Source organism: Peromyscus californicus, unplaced genomic scaffold, assembly GCF_007827085.1.
Source record: "Peromyscus californicus insignis strain IS unplaced genomic scaffold, ASM782708v3 Scaffold_9__1_contigs__length_137607984, whole genome shotgun sequence".
Lineage (NCBI taxonomy): Eukaryota > Metazoa > Chordata > Mammalia > Rodentia > Cricetidae > Peromyscus > Peromyscus californicus.
In genome coordinates, this window is record NW_026294617.1 from 62,153,248 (window position 1) to 62,173,308 (window position 20,061).

Sequence of the window (20,061 nt, forward strand, 5' to 3'; positions counted from 1 at the left end):
TCAATGGGTAAATCAATCAATTGATGCATAAGTGTGAGGACTAGAGTTGGAAGCCAACATGAAAGTAGGTTCTATAGCAACATCTGGAAATCCAGTTGCTCCTATAAGGAGATGGCTCACACCGGCTAGCCTGGCATACACAGCTTCCGTCTGCCATGAGACCCTGTACTAAACAAGGTGGAAAGAGATGATTGACACCTGAGGTTGTCTTCTGATCACTCCTGCAAGGGTATATATGTATATATATATGTGTGTGTGTGTGTGTGTGTGTGTGTGTGTGTGTGTGTGTGTGTGTGTGTATATATATATATATATATATATTCACACAAAGAGAAACACATGTGCACATAATCACACACACACACACACACACACACACACATACACATACACACAGAGCACACCAATAAATGAATAAACCATAACAACAACAAAAAGTTTGCCCTTTTGTAGACTAGAAAGTTACCCTGACACAATTTATGAGCAGTTTGGAACCTGGACAGAAGAAAGCTTCCTGTAGCAGAGACACAGGACCCAACAGTACACATCACACAGCAAGCAGCATGAGCTTTCCTGTGCTTCCTTTTCCTCTCATCCCAGCTCCAACAGTGGTAGCAGGAATAGATCAACATCAACCTCCTACACAGAGTGTTCCCCATGAATGGGAACAAACTCTTTTATAATTGCTAGAGTATGTGATGGTCTTTTGCTCTAGAGGAAAAGACTAGATAGTAAGAAAAACTGTCCTTTGCTTTGAAGAAAGATAAATACTTTGTGGGGAGGGTTGCTCTACAGACATTAAAAGGTGTTCTCAACAGGAGGGACATTCTGGCCTCTTCATGAGCAACAAACCATGAGAGACTCAAGAAAGCAGTCTCCCAACATTGCAAAGAATATTTAGAGGATAAAATCCATCCAAGCTGACCTAGGCCTAAGCTCCCTCAAATTCTCCAAATAATAATAATTAAGTAGAAAGTGAAAGAAAACTTGTTTGGATGGAGTGATTGTTCTGTGCTTGACAGCTCTTTGGTTTTTTTTTTTGTTGTTGTTGTTGTTGTTGTTTTTGGGTTTTTTTGTTTTTTTATCTTTTTTTATTTTATAATTTAATTTAATTTTATATATCAGCCACAGATTCCCTTGTTCTCCCCCCTCCCGCCCCCCTCATTCCCTTCCCCCCAGGCCACCCCCCATTCCCATCCCCTCCAGGGCAAAGACTCCCCTGAGGATTGAGTTCAACCTGGTAGATTCAGTCCAGGCAGGTCCAGTCCCCTCCTCCCAGGCTGAGCCAAGTGTCCCTGTATAAGCCCCAGGTTACAAACAGCCAGCTCATGCACTGAGTACAGGGCCCGGTCCCACTGCCTGGATGCCTCCCAAACAGATCAAGCTAACTTGATTAGCTCTTTGTTTTTAAGGAGTGAGTCCACCAACATGATGTAGAGAGAGTTCAGGTAGGAAGTAGAGCTCCCTCTGGGGTGAAGGTAAATGTGACAAAGTTGGTTCGATTCTTTCCACTTCTCAGTGTCTTTCCCCTCAACCTTCCATAAAAAAGTTACTCAGTAGAAACATGCTAGGTTCTAGGTAGAGACTGTAGGATAAAAACCAAAGATTTGTTGGGGCAAAGAGTGTTTGCTTAAGGGCTGAGGGATGATACTGAATATCTGTGCAACCCGTACAATCATCAGCTATAACCCCTGAAGCCTTCTGGGTTCAACAGAGGAAGAGTCTTCTGCTTGACATCTTTTTAAAAGTTCAATAAAAAATCGTGTATTATAAAAATGGGCCTCGTAGAATCACGTGATTGCTCAAACTTGACCTAGAAAGTAGAAAGTGGCCCCTTCTAGCCTGCTGGATGTACCGACACAGAGGAAGTGTGATGTCAAAAGAGTAGTCCTTGAGTAAGACTAAATCTTACACTCCTTAAACGCTTCCTAATGATGGTTTTGTGAAATAATCTCTTCAACCATCAGTTTCCTGGGGTTGGAAAAGATATCCAGGCTTACTGATCCTTCAAAACCTAAAGGACAAGAACAATAACACCAGAGGGCTAAATGGACCAGGATAGAGATCTTTGTTTCGGGGTCTCTAATTCTCCCGTAGGTACAATGCCTCCCTTGAGGTCTCTGGGAATGGAGCTTGGAAGGAATTGCTCCAAGGGACACCAGACCTCGCATCTCCGACTGTTTCCTCCTTTTCTGGGTGCAATGCTCATTCTCCCCCTGGGTCTGCCTGCCTGAGCTTGATTCAGCCAGTGGGACCCAGCAGCTGGTGACGGTGACTGCGGAGGCTGTCCCTGCCACTCCAGCACCCAGTTGTATTCTTTTCCCGCTCTTCCTGTCCTCTCCGCAGGCCTCTGGAACAAATCCTTCTTTCTGAACTTCATCAACGGTGGCCCAGATTAAGTCATTGATGTGAATCTTCTTTTTAATTATGTTATTCACAGAAACATTAAGCTCTTTTCAGAGTTGCCACGGCTCATTCTTTTAAAAATGGCGATAGCCTGGGTTATGTGAAAAGGCTGTAAATGAGGCTTCTTGATCTGCTTCTTTATCCTTACTGCCAAGAGCCTAGGCTGGAAGTTGCTTGTTAAAAGGCCTCCTGAATAAGGGGGATGGTTTTACTCTGGGCTTTTCTTCCTCTTCTTCATTTATAGAAAGTGTATTTACTTCCCTCACATCTCAGGAGATATGGATATGAGAGAGAGGGAAGGCACAATAAAAAGGAGAGACGGAGAGGGACAAGGGGCAAGGAAGAGGAGCGGGTGGGGAAAGGGGAAAGAGTAGGGAGGCTGAGAGGAAGGGAGGGGGGAAGAAAGGGAGCCAAGGAAGGGGGCGGGGCAGAAGAAGAGGAGAAGGGAAAAAGACTGAAACACAAGGAAATTAACAGGAAAGATTAAAGTTAAAAACATGTCTTGTCAAAGCGGACTCCGAATTCACCAAGGCAATTTTCAGTATCAGAGAATGGTAAAGATTGGAGGTGACCCTAAAAGTCACTCCAAATTCAGTTCCATTTCTTCACTTTTCAAGTGAGGAAATAAAAAGCAAAAAGGCCACAGAAGGACCCAGAGGCAAAGCTTGGGACAGAGCAGAATCAGGGTATTGCCAGGCCTGAGATTCTCAATTTCATGTGGTCCAGCAAGGTGAGAGGCAGTGTTCCTCAGAGTTCTACAAAGGCTTTATTTTATTCTAAAGAAAGTAGAATTCTATTCTGGAGTTTCCAAGTCCCAAGCTAGTCACCTGCTTCCCTAGGGACAGACAAGAGGACTCTAAGAAAGAAAGACTAGTCACATGAGGAAGAACATATTTATTAGGAAGTAAGCAGGCACTTCAAGTTGGAGGAACATAAACCTCTGAGTTGACTTCAACATTCCTCTGAAAGTAGACAAGGATGATGATTGGACTAGCCCAATCCACGATGAACAACCAGAAACAAAGGAACAAGAACCTTCTCAGCTGCTTCATCACATACTCAGGGGGGAAAAAAAAAAAAAAAAACAGGCATGTGAGAGACCAGGAGTAGACGAGAGAGTCATAAGCAAATACCAGCTATTGGTCCTTCACAGTCCCTCCCATCTCAGCTAAGGAAGTGAGACCCAATCTGTGTGTTACCCCTCCACTGTGCAGGATCTAGAAGAGAGATGGTTGGAAAACAAAGGAACCCTTTCTTTCCAGCAGGGGTGCTAAATGACAAGACACACGGGGTTCCAAGTCTGGTTTCAAGAGACAGGGCTTGCTGCTTCCCTTTGGTGAGATGGCCCTGCACACATTCCTGTAAAGAAGCCACACTGGGGAGGTGCCCTCAGTACTGACAAGAGTCCACTGGGACTAGACCAATCGCAGATTTCATGATTTGAGCAACCAGTGAAAGGCCACCGTCAATGATTCATAATTGTAGTTTAAATTGCATTAATCTATTGACTAATGGACTCAACCCAAGCAGAAAATATATAATTTAATTTAAAAAACACTCTTGGAAGAACAAATCCTTCCACAAACCTCAGACTATAGCCCTGAACTTCCACTCTGCCATCTAAACAGACAGTTCCACAGATTTAAAGGAATCCATTCTTACAGCCATGTGGGAAAAGCCTACATTCTAAGCTCCTGGTCAGCATTTCTTCCTTATACATTATGACCTCTGAATGCAGGAATTAAAACATAGATGTGTTTTAATGTTCAAATCACCCACATTAAGGCCTGCTGTAAACAGCATCTGGCTTGTCCAGAAGGAAAAAAAAATTAATGACCAACTGTCCACAGTTATGACCTTTAGTTTATGATTTTGTCACTACATTTTAAAACATCTCTCCTTCAAAATGATGCTCACAGCCTTTTCCTGCTACCATTTCCAAACAAGGCCACCCAAAGGAAACAGAGATTAAATCAGCACATTCCAGAGTGAAGAAAGCGTAGAGATCCTGGAGCCATTGAGCAGACTTGGTTGTGCTCTCTAAATCCCGGCCCTACTCTGAAGAAGACACCTGCTGACTCTCTGAGGGCACATTCAGAGAAAGTCTTCAAAAAACCCCCAATCAGAAATGTTGACTCAAAATCGCATTGTTCCTCCTCTGTCTGAAAGACAGGCATGAAGGATGGACCCCACCTGCCTGCAAAGCATCTTTCCAGTAGGAAGTGACCTGAGCAGAAGGTTGAAGTTGTCAGAGTCTGTTACCCAGGCAACACTTGCAGCCCATCCCAGGCTGCTGAGAGATGCACCCAGCCACATGGTCCCAAGTTAGACTGGAGTGTTGCCGTGGCTGAATGTACCTCAGACCAGCTTTTATTCTTCCATCTTTTTTTTCATAAAATTATCATTTTTAGATAGAATATCTACTTTTTAAATATCTACTTTAAATGGGCCTTGAATACTCATCATTTACCAGCAGGACAGATTAGAGACCACAACTGTCAACTGCATAGGCTATCTCTCATCTCTAAGGATGGGTCCAAGAGCTTCCAGAAAGCCATAGACTATAAAAGTGTGGCCCTCTGCTTGGTCTCCTTTCCTTGTGGTTATCATTCTACCAACTTTGAAATGAATAACAATTCAGAAAGCTCTTTGATACACCCTCTCTGGGTTTGAATCTATGGAGAAGGCTTGGGATATACTCTTCTTCTCTGAATAGATGAAGAAATTGGGCCTTCAGAATTCAAGAGATCTTTGCCGCTCAGTCAGTATGTAGCAAGGCCAGAATGGAGGAGATTCCAGATGGTTGAAGTCCAATTCTAATGCTTGTCTCCACTGGCACGTGACATTACTCAGCCCCCAGAAGCACCACACAGCCTGCCTTGCCTTTAGAAGACGGGTTAAAGCAACTCACTGCCTGTGCTGCCGCTCCACTGTGCCCAGGCAGGAGATACTGGAACAACCACACAGCAAGACAGCAATGAGTCAAGATGGCCGCCCTGTGGAGCCTGAATCACCACACTGCAGTGAATTAGTGATGTGATGGGAAATGATACTCTGAACTCCTTTTCTTTTTCCAAATACTGAAAAAAACTCCATCAACTTCATGAACTTTTGTAAGGAGCAAACAAGTTAGCTCAAAAATTGGAGAGAGTATCCCAGAACGTCTCTGTTATAAAATAAATGCTTGCTAGGCATTAGGGATCATTATTTCCCATGATCCTTCTTTGAGCAATGGTTAGAACCAAGTTTAGTTGAAGAATAGTGGACAGGGACTGAGGAGGCAGCTCAGACAGAAACGCACTTTGCCACACAAGCATGGATATCGGAGGTTTTGCTCTCTCTTATTTTTAAATCTAATTTGCATCCCCAGCATCCATGTGAAAAGACCACAGATACCTTCAGTTCTGGGGAGGCAGGAAAAGAAGGATCCCAGGGACCTGCTTGTAGTCAGCCATTACAGTTTGAGTGGGAAATGTCCCTTATGGAACTATATGTTTGGTCACTTGGTCCTCAGTTTCCACTGCTTGGCAAGGTTATGGCAACTTTAGGAAGTGGAGCCTTGCATGAGGAAGGGCTTTCCTGGAGGCGGGCTTTGGTGGTTTACAGCCAGGTCCCATTTCCTTTCTGATCCCTCTCTGAAATGTGATCCATCTCTTCCTGACTGCCAGGAGAGTCTCACAGTCCTGTGGCCATGCTTTCTTTCCATGGTCTATATCCCCCCAGTAATCCCGAGACAAAATAAACCCTTTCTTTCCTAACTTGCTTTTTATTCAGGATATTTTATCATATTAACAGAAGAGTAAGTATTACACAGGCCTAGCTAAGTTGTCAAGCTCCAGATTCAATGAAAGATCCTGTATGGAGGGGCCCCAAAATAGCTTGACCACACAGCAGCCATGACAGGCTTAGGGGCCTTAGACACAGCTTCTGTGACAGGCTTACTGGCAGGCAACACCCAGATCCAGGAAAAACCTTAAGCTGATACCACCCAGGGAGGGGGAAGTACCTAACATCCCAAACATTCCAACCATCAGATAAGGTGGCCAGACGTCCTTGAGTCTAGCACACACAAATACCTCTAGACAATTACCAGCCAATCAGGGTCCTGGACCCTGGAAATCCCCTCACCCCAACCTCTGCTATGATAAAAACTCTGCCCTACCTGAGCTCAGGGCTCTCTGCTCTCACCACTGTGTCTGACAGACAGAGGGACCAAGCTCTGGAGCTTGAAATAAAGGCTCTTTGCTTTTACATGTGGGATTCTGTCTCCGTGTTGGTCTTTTGGGGTTCCCCGAGATCTGGGCATAACACCTGGTCCCCAGAATGAAGTAGAGAACTGTTGAGAAAGCTGCTTCATGTCCTCCACACACATGCTGACACATGTGTGCACACACATACAGAGAGAGAGAGAGAGAGAGAGAGAGAGAGAGAGAGAGAGAACAAAATTAAGCACCTGATAGTCATTAACAGTCATGATTTGCCATGATACTCAGTTGAGAGCCATCCAGAGCCAGGCTCAGTCTACTAGCCAGCTCTCAGCATCATCTCTTCCTAGACACCCTTTCTCCTGAAAAAATGTACCTCCAAGGATTGTGCCCATCATCTCACTTCTCTCTCTCTTTACTAAAGAGCTTACAATAAAGTTTCAGTCCCTCAGAACCCAGGGGAAAGTTAACACATAACCACGGCAGAGCAGCAGTTCACCCTTCCCCTTCACAGACGTCAAATTAGCATTTTGACAGCAGTCTTGTACACATACAACATAATTAGTGGCTTGCTTGCAAATCCCCCTCCGGACACACCCTCCTTCCCAGGGCCACTCTGACACTGAACGAGAATCCCTAAGAGCAGAAAAGCCATGTCTGCATGTCCATTAACTTAAACTAGCCTGGATGTCGGCCATGTTGTCGCAGGCAGCCATATAGCAGGGTGCTTTAAAGAAGAGGTGAAGCCCAAAGTGTTGGAGAAAGCATGCTGAGAACAGAGAGGCAAGGGAAGGAAAGTTCCACTTTTCTGAGGGATTCAGGAAAGCATGCAGACTTACAAACTGCATGGCTGCAGCCCTTACACTATCCAATTTGTTAGCCTCTTAAATCTCTGCAGATTTGTCTAATTCACAACAACTTATGCAAATAAACACCAACGATAGTGTGTGGTCTTTGTGTCTGTTTGTTTTTCCACTTAGCAAAAGGTTTTCAAAGTTTTTCCATGTTGTGTTACTTATATATATTTTATTACTTGGTGTTGATATATTCCACTGTATAGATATACCACAGTTGGCTCATCCATTTGTCAGTGGATGGGCACCTGGGTGGTTTTCACTTTTGGGTTTTCTCATGGACAATGTTGTGATCAACATTGGAACACAAAAATGAAATTCATTTTCAACTCTCTTTCATTTCTTGGCTATATAGCCCAGAGCCATACAATAATAAATTTATGTTTAATGTTTGAGAAGCAGCCAGGCTGGTGACACCATTTTACCTTCCTACCCCTTCGAGGATTCCAGTACTTCTATATTCTCGCAAATATTAACTGTCCTTCATTTTAGGCATCATATAGGTCTCAGGGGAGCTCATTGTGAATCTGATTTGCATCAAGTAAAACCCAAGCTGATAGGCACTCCTGTGAGGATTTTCTTAATCCAATTATTGGAAGCAGGAAGACCCTTCCTAAATGTGGGCCACACCTTCTGGTGGCAGCTAAGATAAAAGGACAAGAAAGAAGGAAACTTCCTCTTGCCTCTGGCCCTCACTCCTGCTGTCAAATTTATCTGTTCTGTGGTGGAGGCATTCTTTTGCTGATCTTAGAACCAACTTCTTTAGCATTCCAATGTAGACTGAAGGCCAGGGGCTCTCCAGGAATCCTTTAGTGTCCCAGCACTCCAGAACCAAACCGCCTAGATATTCGGCCTCATGGACTGATATGAGACATCCATTGTTGGACTACCCAAACCACAGCCTGTAAGCCACTCTAATAAATAAATACAATCAATAATATATTATCTATAAATAATATATTATTTATATACATTTATATTTATATAATATTATATATATTATTTATAGATAATATATTATTGATTGTATTTATTTATTAGAGTGGCTTACAGGCTGTGGTTTGGGTAGTCCAACAATGGATGTCTCATATCAGTCCATGAGGCCGAATATCTAGGCGGTTTGGTTCTGGAGTGCTGGGGCACTAAAGGATTCCTGGATATGTGGATATATTATATATGGGTGTATACATATATGATATATATCATGAGAATATATACAGTCTCATTCTGTTAGTTCTGTCCCTTTAGAAAGCCCTGACTTAATGCAAGTATGATGTGTGCTTTCTAGATCCTACTGAGAATCTATCTTCCTTCTTTGAAGAAAAGTTTGTTCAAAACCCTTGCCCAAATTAAGCTGGTGTGGTGGTGCACACTTGTAATCTCAGCACTTGGAAAGTGGAAGCAAGAGGATCCAGAGTTCAAGTGCATTCTTAGCTACATAGCAAATCCTACAATACCCTAGGCTACAGGAGATACTGCATCAAGATAAATAAATAAACAAATGAAACTAAAACAATAGTGATTTATTTTTCTGTTTAGTATAAAATTGTAATCATATCTTATATGTTTTACATCCTAGGCTTTTATCAAAGAATTTCTTCCACATTTTGAGTTATCTTTTGACTTCTTATAATGTTATTCAAAGTAAAAAGTCCCTAACCTTGATTAATTTTTTTCTGTTTTCTTGTCTTTAGTGTCATATCTAGGAAATAATAGTACCATCTAAAGTCACAGAAATTTCTTCCTAAGAATTTTGTAGTTCTAATTCTTGTGTTTAGTTATTTTCATCTTGGTTTTTGCATGTGACATGGAGCAGAGGTCCAAATTCTTTCTCTGGTCTGTGGATATCCAAGTGCGCTGGCACCACTGTCAAGCAACTGCTCATAAATGCAAGAATTTAGTTCTAGATTCAAAGTTCTATTCCATTAACTCATGCACATGTCTCCAAACTGGTACTTTGCAATCCCAGCTATTCCAGCTTTCCGGAAAATTTTTAAACTGAGAAGCACAGTTCTCAATCTGCCCTTCTTTTCTAAGATGGTGAGGGAGCTCTTCTGAGTTTCCTCAATTTCCATAGGAATTGGGGGGGTGTGAATTTCTATAAGAATTGAGGAATTGTGGTAGTTAATGGTGCTTGCCTACTTTACAAAATCTAAAATTATTTTAGGACGCAGGTCTCTGAGCTTGTCTAGGAATATTTTATACTGGATTCATTGGGGAAGAAGATCAACTCTAAATGTGGGCAGAACCGTCCCACAGGCTAAGTCCCAGATTGTGTGTTGTGGGATGTTTGCACACTGTGTGAAGATGTATTGCTGTGATTGGTGTAATAAAGAGCTGAATGGCCAATAGCTAGGAATAGAAGACAGGTGGGATTTCCAGGGAGAGAAAGAGGAGGAGAGATCTAGGTGCATGGCTGATGAGAGAGACATCAATGAGACAGAGAGAGTCAGACATAAAGAATGAAAGAGAGGTAAAAAGCCATGAGACAAAATATAGATTAATATAAATGGGTTAATTTAAGTTATAAGAATTAGTGGGCAAGGCAAAGCTAAGGCCACACTTTCATAATTAATAAGTCACTGTGTTGTTATGTGTGAGCTGGCAGCCCAAAGAAAAATCCAACTACAACTGCATGCGAAGATAAAACAAAAAACAAAAAAGCAGAAAACCAGTATGCATTGCTCTCTCCTCCCTGATTGTAGAAGTAATATGATCACCTGCCTCAATTTCCTGCCATCATGACTTTCCCACCATGTGGACTATACTTTCAAACTGTGAGCCAAAATGATCCCTTCCTTTCTTGAGTTCTTCTGTCTTGTATTTTGTCACCAAAACAATAAACACAGTTAACTAAATAATTGTTACTGAAATATAGGGCCATTGATGTTCATAGGCCTATGGAAATGATGCAAGAATTTGTGACTTGGAGCTAGAGAAACCTTAGAATATGATATGGAACATTCTAGTAGAAATTGGGAGGATCAGAATGCCAAGAAAAATGAAGTGTAGAGACCTAGTTCATAATGTTTCAGAGGGAAATGAGAACAAGATGAAAACTAGAAGCTATTTGTGTTATATCCTGGCAGAGAATCTGGGTGGATTCCTCTAATATTCTAAGAAATTTGATTTGAAATAATGAACAAATTTGTTTGGCAGAAGAAGTGTCATGACAGGTTAGCATTAAGGTTATGTCATAGTTACTGTTCACTGATACTATCATGAGATATATATATATATATATAATATATTATATATACATGAATATATATGAAGATATAGAAAAATTATGCTCCATAACGTGGAAAGGAGAAAGCTAAACTTGTAGGCAATGGGGGTGTAGCTGGAGATTTCTCCAGTCCCGCTGGGGCCTGCAGCTACTCAGACCCAAGTAAACATACAACACAGAGACTTACATTACTTATAAACTGTATGGCCATGGCAGGCTTCTTGCTATCTAATTCTTATATCTTAAATTAACCCATTTCTATTAATCTATAAGTTTCCATGTGGCTTGTGGCTTACTGGTACTTTACATCTTACTTCTCATGGCATCGGCGGCTGGCAGAATCTCCTGACCCATCTCTCCACTTCCTAGAATTCTCCTCTTTCCTTAACCCACCTACGCTATATTTCCTGTCTGGCTACTGGCCAATCAGCATTTTATTTATCAATAATCAGAGCAACACCTTCACATCATACAGAAAGACATTCCCAGCAAGGGGTGTGACAGCAACTATAAGCAACTATGACTTTGAAGAGAGTCACACTTTTAAAGTGAAATTTCATAGTCTGCAATGGTATAAAAGAAAGGATCTCCCCAAGGTAAAACTCTACTCTTGGAAAGCTCATCTTGGGAAAAATCCATATTTATTTGAAAGGATAGAATCAAACCTTAAAATGCCACTGAATAGATTCCCTATCCCAAACAGCCACATGGAAAGTATTTCCTCATAGTCTACCTGGTAGACACATAAACGCTGATACAACTGTGGTCCAAGGAGATCAGGCCATGCCTAGAACTGGCCGCAAAACATGACATAAAGATTCCATTAGTTCCCAGCAGGATAACCTCAGGGATAAAGTTTGGATTTAGAATGTTCTTCAAGGTAGTTCTATTGAAGAGTGAAAAGTGAAAAACTTTAAGAGGTAGGCTGTCACAGGAGGTCCTTTGGTAATTAGTTTGGATGCAGGGGTTGTAGTGTTGAGGTGGTAAACCATTGTATAACAACATTTAGATAATCCAGACAAAATTTAAATTTTTTTCTGGAATAACAGAAATAGCCAAAATCAACTCAAGAAGAAATAGAAATGGGAAATCTGAATAGACACCCCCCCCCCCCCCGCCCTTTTATGCATAAGTCAACCACACTCCATTGGATTTCCCACATCCAAGCATATTTGGGTAAGACAAATTTACCATTAATGGAATAAAGGACACAATGCTGAATGCTTACAAAACAAGGTGTGATGAGAAGGGAACAGGTGAATATGATCACAACAAACTTGTACAAAACTATCAAAGAAGTAATAAAACCAATGGAATGTTGCTTTTCATATTTAGGGTAGATTGTCTCACCTCAACCAAAGGAATCATAACCCTTCCATGTGGCTTGTCTCCTGGGTGATTCTACTTTGTTAATGCTTTTATGACTTATACTAAGTGGGTAATATGTCCAAAAATTTTTTAAAATTTGTTCTTACCACATCCAAGACATCCTGACCACAGTTTCTACTTCTTCTGCTCCTCTCAGCCATGCTTCTTCTACCTCTCTTCTCTCCCAGAGCCACTCCTCCTCCGTTTCCCTTTAGAAAAGAGAAGGCCTCCCAAGGATACCAACTGAACAGAGCATAACAAGATACAGTAGGGCACAAAGCCTCAGATCAAGGCTGGGCAAGGCAACCAGTAGGAGGAAAAGGGTCCCATGAACAGGTGAAAGAGTCAGAGATACTCCCACTTCCACTGTTAGGAGTCCCACAAAAACACCAACCTACTCAACCATAATATACATGCAGAGGACCCCGCCCTGACCCATGCAGGCTCCGTGACTGCTGCTTCAGTCTCTTTGAGCCCATAGGAAGCCTGCTTAGTTGACTCTGTGGGCCATATTCTCCTAGTTCTCCCTCTGGCTCCTACATTTCTTCCTCCCCATCTTCTGTGGGGTTCCCTGAGGAACCTTCCAAGGGGAAGGACCCAATGGATATCTCCAATTTGGGCTCTCTCTCCACCTGATGTTTGACTGTGGGTTTCTGCATCTACTCCCATCAGCTGCCAGAGGAAGCTTCTCTGATGATGGTTGGGCTAGGCACCAGTCTATGAGTATAGCAGGATAGCATTAGGAATCATTTTATTCAGTTTTTTTTTCTCTATCCTAGGTCTCTGGACTATCTGGTCATCCAGGCAGTGTTGGGCATGGGGTCCCTCTTGTGGCATGACATGGGCCTCATATTAGACCAGTGGTTGTTGGTCACTCCCACAAGTTTTGTGCCTCTCTTGGCTCAGCACATCTTGCAAGCAGGATAGATTGTAGATCATGGGATTTGTGCCTGGGTTGGTGTCACAGTCTCACCACTGGAAGCTTTGCCTGGTTACAGAAGATGGCCAGTTCAGGTTCTGAATCTTCCATTACTAGGAGTCCTCATTAGGGTCACCCTCATAGAATCCTGGGAGTTTCTACTGCACTAGGTTTCTACATAGTCTCCCAAATGCTCTCCAGTTCCAGTCATCTCTCCCCATATTTTCTCCCTCCATCCCCTGCTCTGCACCTGATCCCTCCTGTTCCCATTCCCACCTGCTTCTACTCCACCCCCAAAATCTATTCTATTTCCCCTTCCCAGAGAGATCCATGCTTCCCCCTAGAGCTCTCCTGGTTTTTTAGCCTCTCTGGGTCTGTGCATCACAGCATGTTATAATTTACTTAACAGCTAATATCCACTCTTAAATGAGTACATACCGTGTTTGTCTTTCTGGGTCTGGGTTACCTCACTCAGGATGATTTTTTTCTAGTTCAATTCCATTTGCCTGAAAATTTCATGATGTAATTTTTTTTTAACAGCTGAGTAATACTTCTTTGTGTAAATGTACCATATTTTCTTTATCCATTCTTAGGTTGAGGGACATCTAGATTGTTTCCAGTTTCTGACTATTATGAATAAAGCTGCTATGCATATAGTTGAGCAAGTGTCTTTGTGGTAGAATGGAGCATCATTTGGGTGTGTGCCCAAGAGTGATATAGATGGGTCTTGAGGTAGATTGATTCCAAGTTTTCTGAGGAACTGCATATTGATTTCCATAGTGGCTGTACAAGTTTGTACTCCTGCCAGCAATAGAGGAGTGTTCCCCTTGCTCCACATCCTCTCCAGCATGAGCTGTCACTTATGTTATTGATTTTGGCCATTCTGACAGGTATAAGATAGAATCTCAAAATAGTTTTGATTTTCATTTCCCTGACAGCTAAGGATGTTGAACATTTCTTTAAGTCTTTTTCATCCATTTGAGATTCCCCTATTGATAATTCTCTGTTTAGATCTGTACCCCATTTTGAAATTGGATTATTTGGTTTGTTGATGTCTAGTTTCTCATGTTCTTTATATATTTTGGATATTAGCCCTCTGTTGGATACAGAGTTGGTGAAAATCTTTTCCCACTCTGTAGACTGCCTTTTTTGTCCTATTGATGGTGTCCTTTACCTTAGAGAAGCTTTGGTCTTAGAATCTGAGCTATTGGTATTCTGTTCTGGAAGTTGTTTCCTGTGCCAATGCATTCAAGGCTATTCCTTACTTCCTTTTCTATGAGGTTAAGTGTATCCGGTTTTATGTTGAGGTCTTTGATCCACTTGGACTTGAATTTTGTGCAGGGTAATAAATATGGATCTATTTGCATTGTTCCACATGCAGACATCTAGTCAGGTCAGCACCATTTGTTAAAGATGCTTTCTTTTTTTCCATTGTTTATTTCTGGCTTCTTTATCAAAAATCATGTCTCCATAGGTATGTGGATTTATGCCTGGGTCTTTGATTTTATTTCATTCATCAATCAATATTGACTATCATGAGTCTACTACTCCTTGGTGACTTTACATAAAAACATAACACATCTAATCCATAACCTTCTATCTTTTGTCTTTATAGCTCATGGCCATCTCATAATGCACAATGCATTCAGTTCTACTTCAAAAATCCTCATTCAACAGTTCCAACACTGTTCAAATGTGTTAGTAATGACATACTCCATGATTTCTTCTGTGACCTATCACTTAGTCAAGAGTATGTTGTTTATATTTTATATACTTATAAGTTTTTCAAATATCTTTGTCTTATGTAGCTCTAATTTTATTACACTGTTTTTACAGAGTACATTTTTGATGATATCATTGCCTCAAAGTCTGAGGGAAAGTGAGCCTGATTTTACTTGGAATATAATCTGTGTAATGATAAAGTTAAAGAAACAAAATGTGTTGGCAATTTTGGCAAAAGCCAGTAAATTTGATGGGTTTATTCTTAAAAAGGTGGGGGAGCATATGAAGTCAGACATGTCAGTGCATACTTGTCATAGCAACACTTGGGATGTGAAAGCAAAATCAGGAGTTGAAGTACATCCAAGGCTAGCCTGCACTACATCAGATGAAAGAGAGAAGAGAGAAGAAAAGACTTCTAAACAGGGGTCAAAGGATAACCAGGCTACAGTCTACAACCCTAGGTAACAAGGAGGACCCTAAGAGAGACATGGATGGATCCTCCTAGGAAGGGGAAATAGATAAGATCTCCTGAGTAAAGGGAACTTGTGACCTTCTTTGGGCATTGCTATTTGCCATCCCAACATGTTGGGGAAAATATGGTCTTGCTAAATTGCATACATAACTGTTGGTCTTTTAGGGGGGGTGCTCCTCTTGGACCCTAAAACTTTTAAATGAAAAAAAGAGATTATAAGCCTTTTTTTTTTTTTTGCAAATCATAGCCTGAGTAATAAACACAGAGGTTGAAATATAAATTTTATGTTTTATCAAAATTTAAAGGGTTTTTGTTTGTATTTTGTGCTCAGATAGTGGAGTATCTTCTTATGCTGAATGTTCTTGATGTCTTCTTAAAACATTTTAGCAAAATTTCCTAATAATCACTGTGACTTACTTTAAAAACATATTTCCTCCTTTGAATAATTGTGACTTAGTCACATCCTGACTCCTCTAAAAACAGTCTTATGAATTTATCTTTACGTAATTCTTTTCTTGAATCCAAACTTTTTTAAAGGTAAGATTATTCAATCAATAAACTAACTTTGGTTTTTCTAATTTTGTGTTCTTGTTGTTTTAAAACAGTCTCATGCAGGCCAGGCTAACTTTAAACCTGCTGTGTAGTTGAAGATGACCTTGAACTGACCTTTTTGTTTTCACCTTCCAAACACTGGAATTAAAGAATGGGCCCCTAGGCCTAGCTTTTTAATTTTTTTTAACTAAATGACAATTTTCTTATTTATTCTTTTTAAAGAGTATAACGAGAATAATTAAGTTTGATCAGCCTTTCTAAATTTTAGTTATTATAACACTACTGACCCCAAATTCAGGACTGAAAATAATCTGACAAATTGAAAGAAAATTTAGATTTTTCTAGTTTAATTATAAGTAAAATGTGTTAATTAAATATGTTTCAACAACTGTGTACTTTTCCAATTTAAAATAAAAGGCGTATTTATGTTCAAACACTTGTGAAATCTTTCTCTATAAAAAGATTTGTTTTTAGGTTAATTACTCTTATTGGTCAAGGGCAATCATAATATGCCAATTATAAAAGAAATAAGGACCTAAGGGATTATTAATTATCTATGTATTCATCATATCCTCTTATTCCCCCAACAATAATTAATAGAAAATGCAAATTGGGTGCTATAACTCAACAAAGGCTCTCCCTCTCCTGTGTTCTCGTAGTTATGATTGCAACAATAAATCAGCCAGGCTGTGGAGCCTTGTCAACCACAGGTGCACTTGGCCTTCCCAACAACCATCTCATTTGTTTCCACTACAAAACTGAGTCTTCTGAAAGCATTAAAAGATGTGGGGTGTGTGTGTGAGACAGCGTGTTGCCTTCCCCCTTTTTGAGAGACTTAATTCACTTTATTTACTTATTTGTTTATTTATTTTGTATAAAAAAAAGCCTTATTGGTAATCATAGAGGAGCCCCCATCCTCTGAACAGAAACTCTGGTGTGGGTTTTCACAGATGGTCAGTCACTCTTCAGAGGTTGAGGGTCAAGTAGCTGTGGGTTTTGGACACAGTATCAAAGATGACCTTGGCAAAATGGCCCAGAGTGATAGTGCAGCCCCTGGCTGATGTGTAGGAGTCATCAATACCAGCCATCATCAGTAGCTTCTTGGGCACAGGATCAGAGATGATGCCAGTGCCTCTGGGAACAGGGGTAAGACCAACACAGAGTGACAGCAGTGTATCACCTTGCATGTAACAGTGTAGGGCTTACCAATCTTGTTGCCCCAGTAGCCTCTCTGCACAGGGGCAATGGAAACCTTGGCCAAGGTGCTGGCCCCTCGGATGGCAGTGGCTACCTCATTGGAGCACTTAACACCAAGACCAACATGACCGTTGCAGCTCCCAATAGCAACAAAAGCCTTGAACTTAGTCTGCTGGCCATTCTGAGTCTGCTTCTGCACTGACAGGATCTTTAGAACCTTATCCTTTAGAGATGCGCCCAGGAAAAAAAATCAATAATCTCGGGTTCCTTGATAGGCGGTGAGAACTAGTAGATCTCTTCCAGGGACTTGATCTTCATGTCCTTAACCAGGTGGCCGAGGTTGGTGACAAGGATCCACTCTTTGTCTGTCTTTGGGTTTACCTCCATGAGCCCGCATCCTCAACCATGGATACCCACTGACTCACTATGACCTCTGTGGAATACTCAGAAGCCACCAAGGCCTCCCAAGCCTGGATCCCTGGGTCTTTCAGGCCCTGCCACTCCTCTGGCATCATCCACCATTTGGTGTTTTCCCAATTAGAAAAAAAAAAAATACAAATTACCCTGTTTGAGAATTCTTGGCAAACCACTGATTCTTGGATACACGTTTCCAGACCCAAACAGCATTGTCTATTCTCCAATTCTACAAAATCTGAAAACTCTACACTTAAGAAGCCGAAGCTAAAATTCTGAGGATCTCCAGAGGCTAGCTGTTTACAGGATGAAGGACCATGTGAATGGCTCCCTGCAATTTTTCAGGAAAAAAAAACAACAAAAAGATGACCTGCCTAGGGTAACCACTTTCGATTCAAACCACTGAATAATACACCCTTGCTGTGACTAATAGTTACCCAAATCTTTGCATTTTGTTAACTTCTTCAATGTTTTCATCTTCTTTGTTTAACTTTTCATACATAATCCTCCTGTTTAATCATTTTACTGTTAACATCATGCCCCCAAAAATCACGAACTAAAGAACTACATCTTCCTAACTGAAAGGATAAATTATCCAAATTGAAACAAAATAAACTTGGCTAGCAAAGGAAAATCCAAATAGATAATGTAACATAACAGATATAATTCAGGCTTGAATGGGAATTTTTATTTTAGCATATATCTAAGTTGCTAATACTTTTTCTTCTCTCGTGGTCCCCATTTTAATGTGTGTGTGTGTGTGTGTGTGTGTGTGTGTGTGTGTGTGTGTGTGTGTGTGTATACATTCCACATAAGAGAGAGAGAACATGTAATATATGTTTTTCAAAGTAGATTTGGTAGTGTTCCTTCCTTTTTATATATGATAGACCAATTTAAAGAGTATTAGTATTGGTTTTTCTTCAAAGATTTAGTGTAATCTGGCATTGAGTTGGTCCAGTTCTGGAGTTTTTTTTATTAGGAAACTTTATTATTGTTTCAATCTTATTAACTGTTATGACCCCATTTAAGCTGTTTTTATTAGTCCAAGTAGTTTATGGATTAATTTTGGCAGTTCATATGTATCTAGGAATCTACCCATTTATTCTACAATTCCTACTTTTATGGAATGAAGTTTTCAAAGTATCCCTCTTGCAAATCTCTGGCTTCATCCTGCAAACACCTAGCTTCTAGAGATTCATTCTTATATCTCTGTTCATCTTTTCTGATTATGAAAACCATTGTTTACTGTGTTTTCATAGGTGATACTATTTTTTCTCTGTATATACTATTCCTTTAAGAATTTTCCAAAGTTCTGACTCATGTGACATGAATTGCCTCCATACATACATGTCTTAAAAGTGTTATTTCTCCATCAATTCTAAGAGCTAACTTCGCTGGATATAGTGATTGTAGTTAACATTTATTTGCTTCTAAGACTTGAAAAGTATCCTTCTATATGGTCCTGGCTTTTAGAGTTTCTGAGAAGAGAACTTGTATTATTCTGATGTTTCTACATTCTTACTTGAGTTGTTATTTTTCCCCTAAGCCTTTCAGAATTATTTCTTTGCCTTCTGTTTTTTGCATCTTGACTATGATATGTTGTTTTTTGGCCATGCCTCTTTGGGGTGTTTGAATGTCTGTTTCTTTCTCTAGCTTCAGGGAATTTTCTGTTATGATTTCATTGAATACATCATCCATGCCTTCAGATTTTATTTCAGCTTTTCTTTCTACTCCATGGATTCTTAGGTTTGGTTTCTCAAATGGATTCTTAGGTTTGGTTTCTCAAACATATCCCAGGGTTCTTAGAAGTTTTATTCATGTTCATTTGTTTCTTTTTCTTTACATATATCTGGATGTGTTATTGTCTGACCTTACCTTTCATCTCAGAAATTTGTTTTTCTGTCATTAAATAGGAGAAGACATGTGTATATGTCATTATCCTACACCTTTCTTCTGGAAAGAAATGACTGGGCATAATCCCACAAAGGAAGGAAGTAGTCTTGCTGAATTGGAGACAGAAAAAGGAGTTCAAGGACTTTGCAATGTGCTCAGATACACATGTGCAGCATTGCAGAAATTTTATATATAAGGGGATAATAAAATGGCCAGGCACATCCTTTCTGTGTCATTTCTTTCTTGAATCACAGAATTAAACTTAGAAAAAGCACTTGCTGTCAGGATTCTGTTCTTCAGCATTTTGACTCCACCATGACTAGAAGTGAAACTCAAAATAACTCCTCAGATAGACTGTTTGCACAGTCAGATTTCAAAAGCACAACTTCTTGCCTCCAAGGAAGATAGCAACAAAATACTGTTAGAGGATGACCATGGTATCAGATAATTCATTTATCATATGGCATTGCAGATCTGACCTAAGTACCACAGGTTTAAATTCTCTGGTGATACAATAAACAGAAAAAGAAAATTTGCTCTTCTCTTTGCAACAGCTACCAGCAAACTTTGTCCCAGCCATTCCACATGATATCATTTCATCTGAGGATTTTATTAGCACATCAGAAAGATAGCTCAGGGGTGGATTCTGTTGTATAAGGCAATTCCAAACATTATCTTTTTCTCTAAAATTACATGGAAAGGAGGCTCTCTGACAAAAATCATTTCTTTCACTGCAGGTGGCGGCTATTTGATTTTATGCTGTTTTTCCTTTCCTTGGTAAACTCTTGGGAAAAATCAAAAGTAGGTTTCTATTACGTCACTTCAGCTAA

At 40.4% G+C, this 20,061-nt stretch overlaps 1 pseudogene; it reads right to left on the bottom strand.

Annotated features, from left to right (window-relative positions):
- Window positions 1-16,692: 16,692 nt before the first annotated feature.
- LOC128106242 (40S ribosomal protein S2-like) lies at window positions 16,693-17,290 on the bottom strand (annotated as a pseudogene).
- Window positions 17,291-20,061: the final 2,771 nt, after the last annotated feature.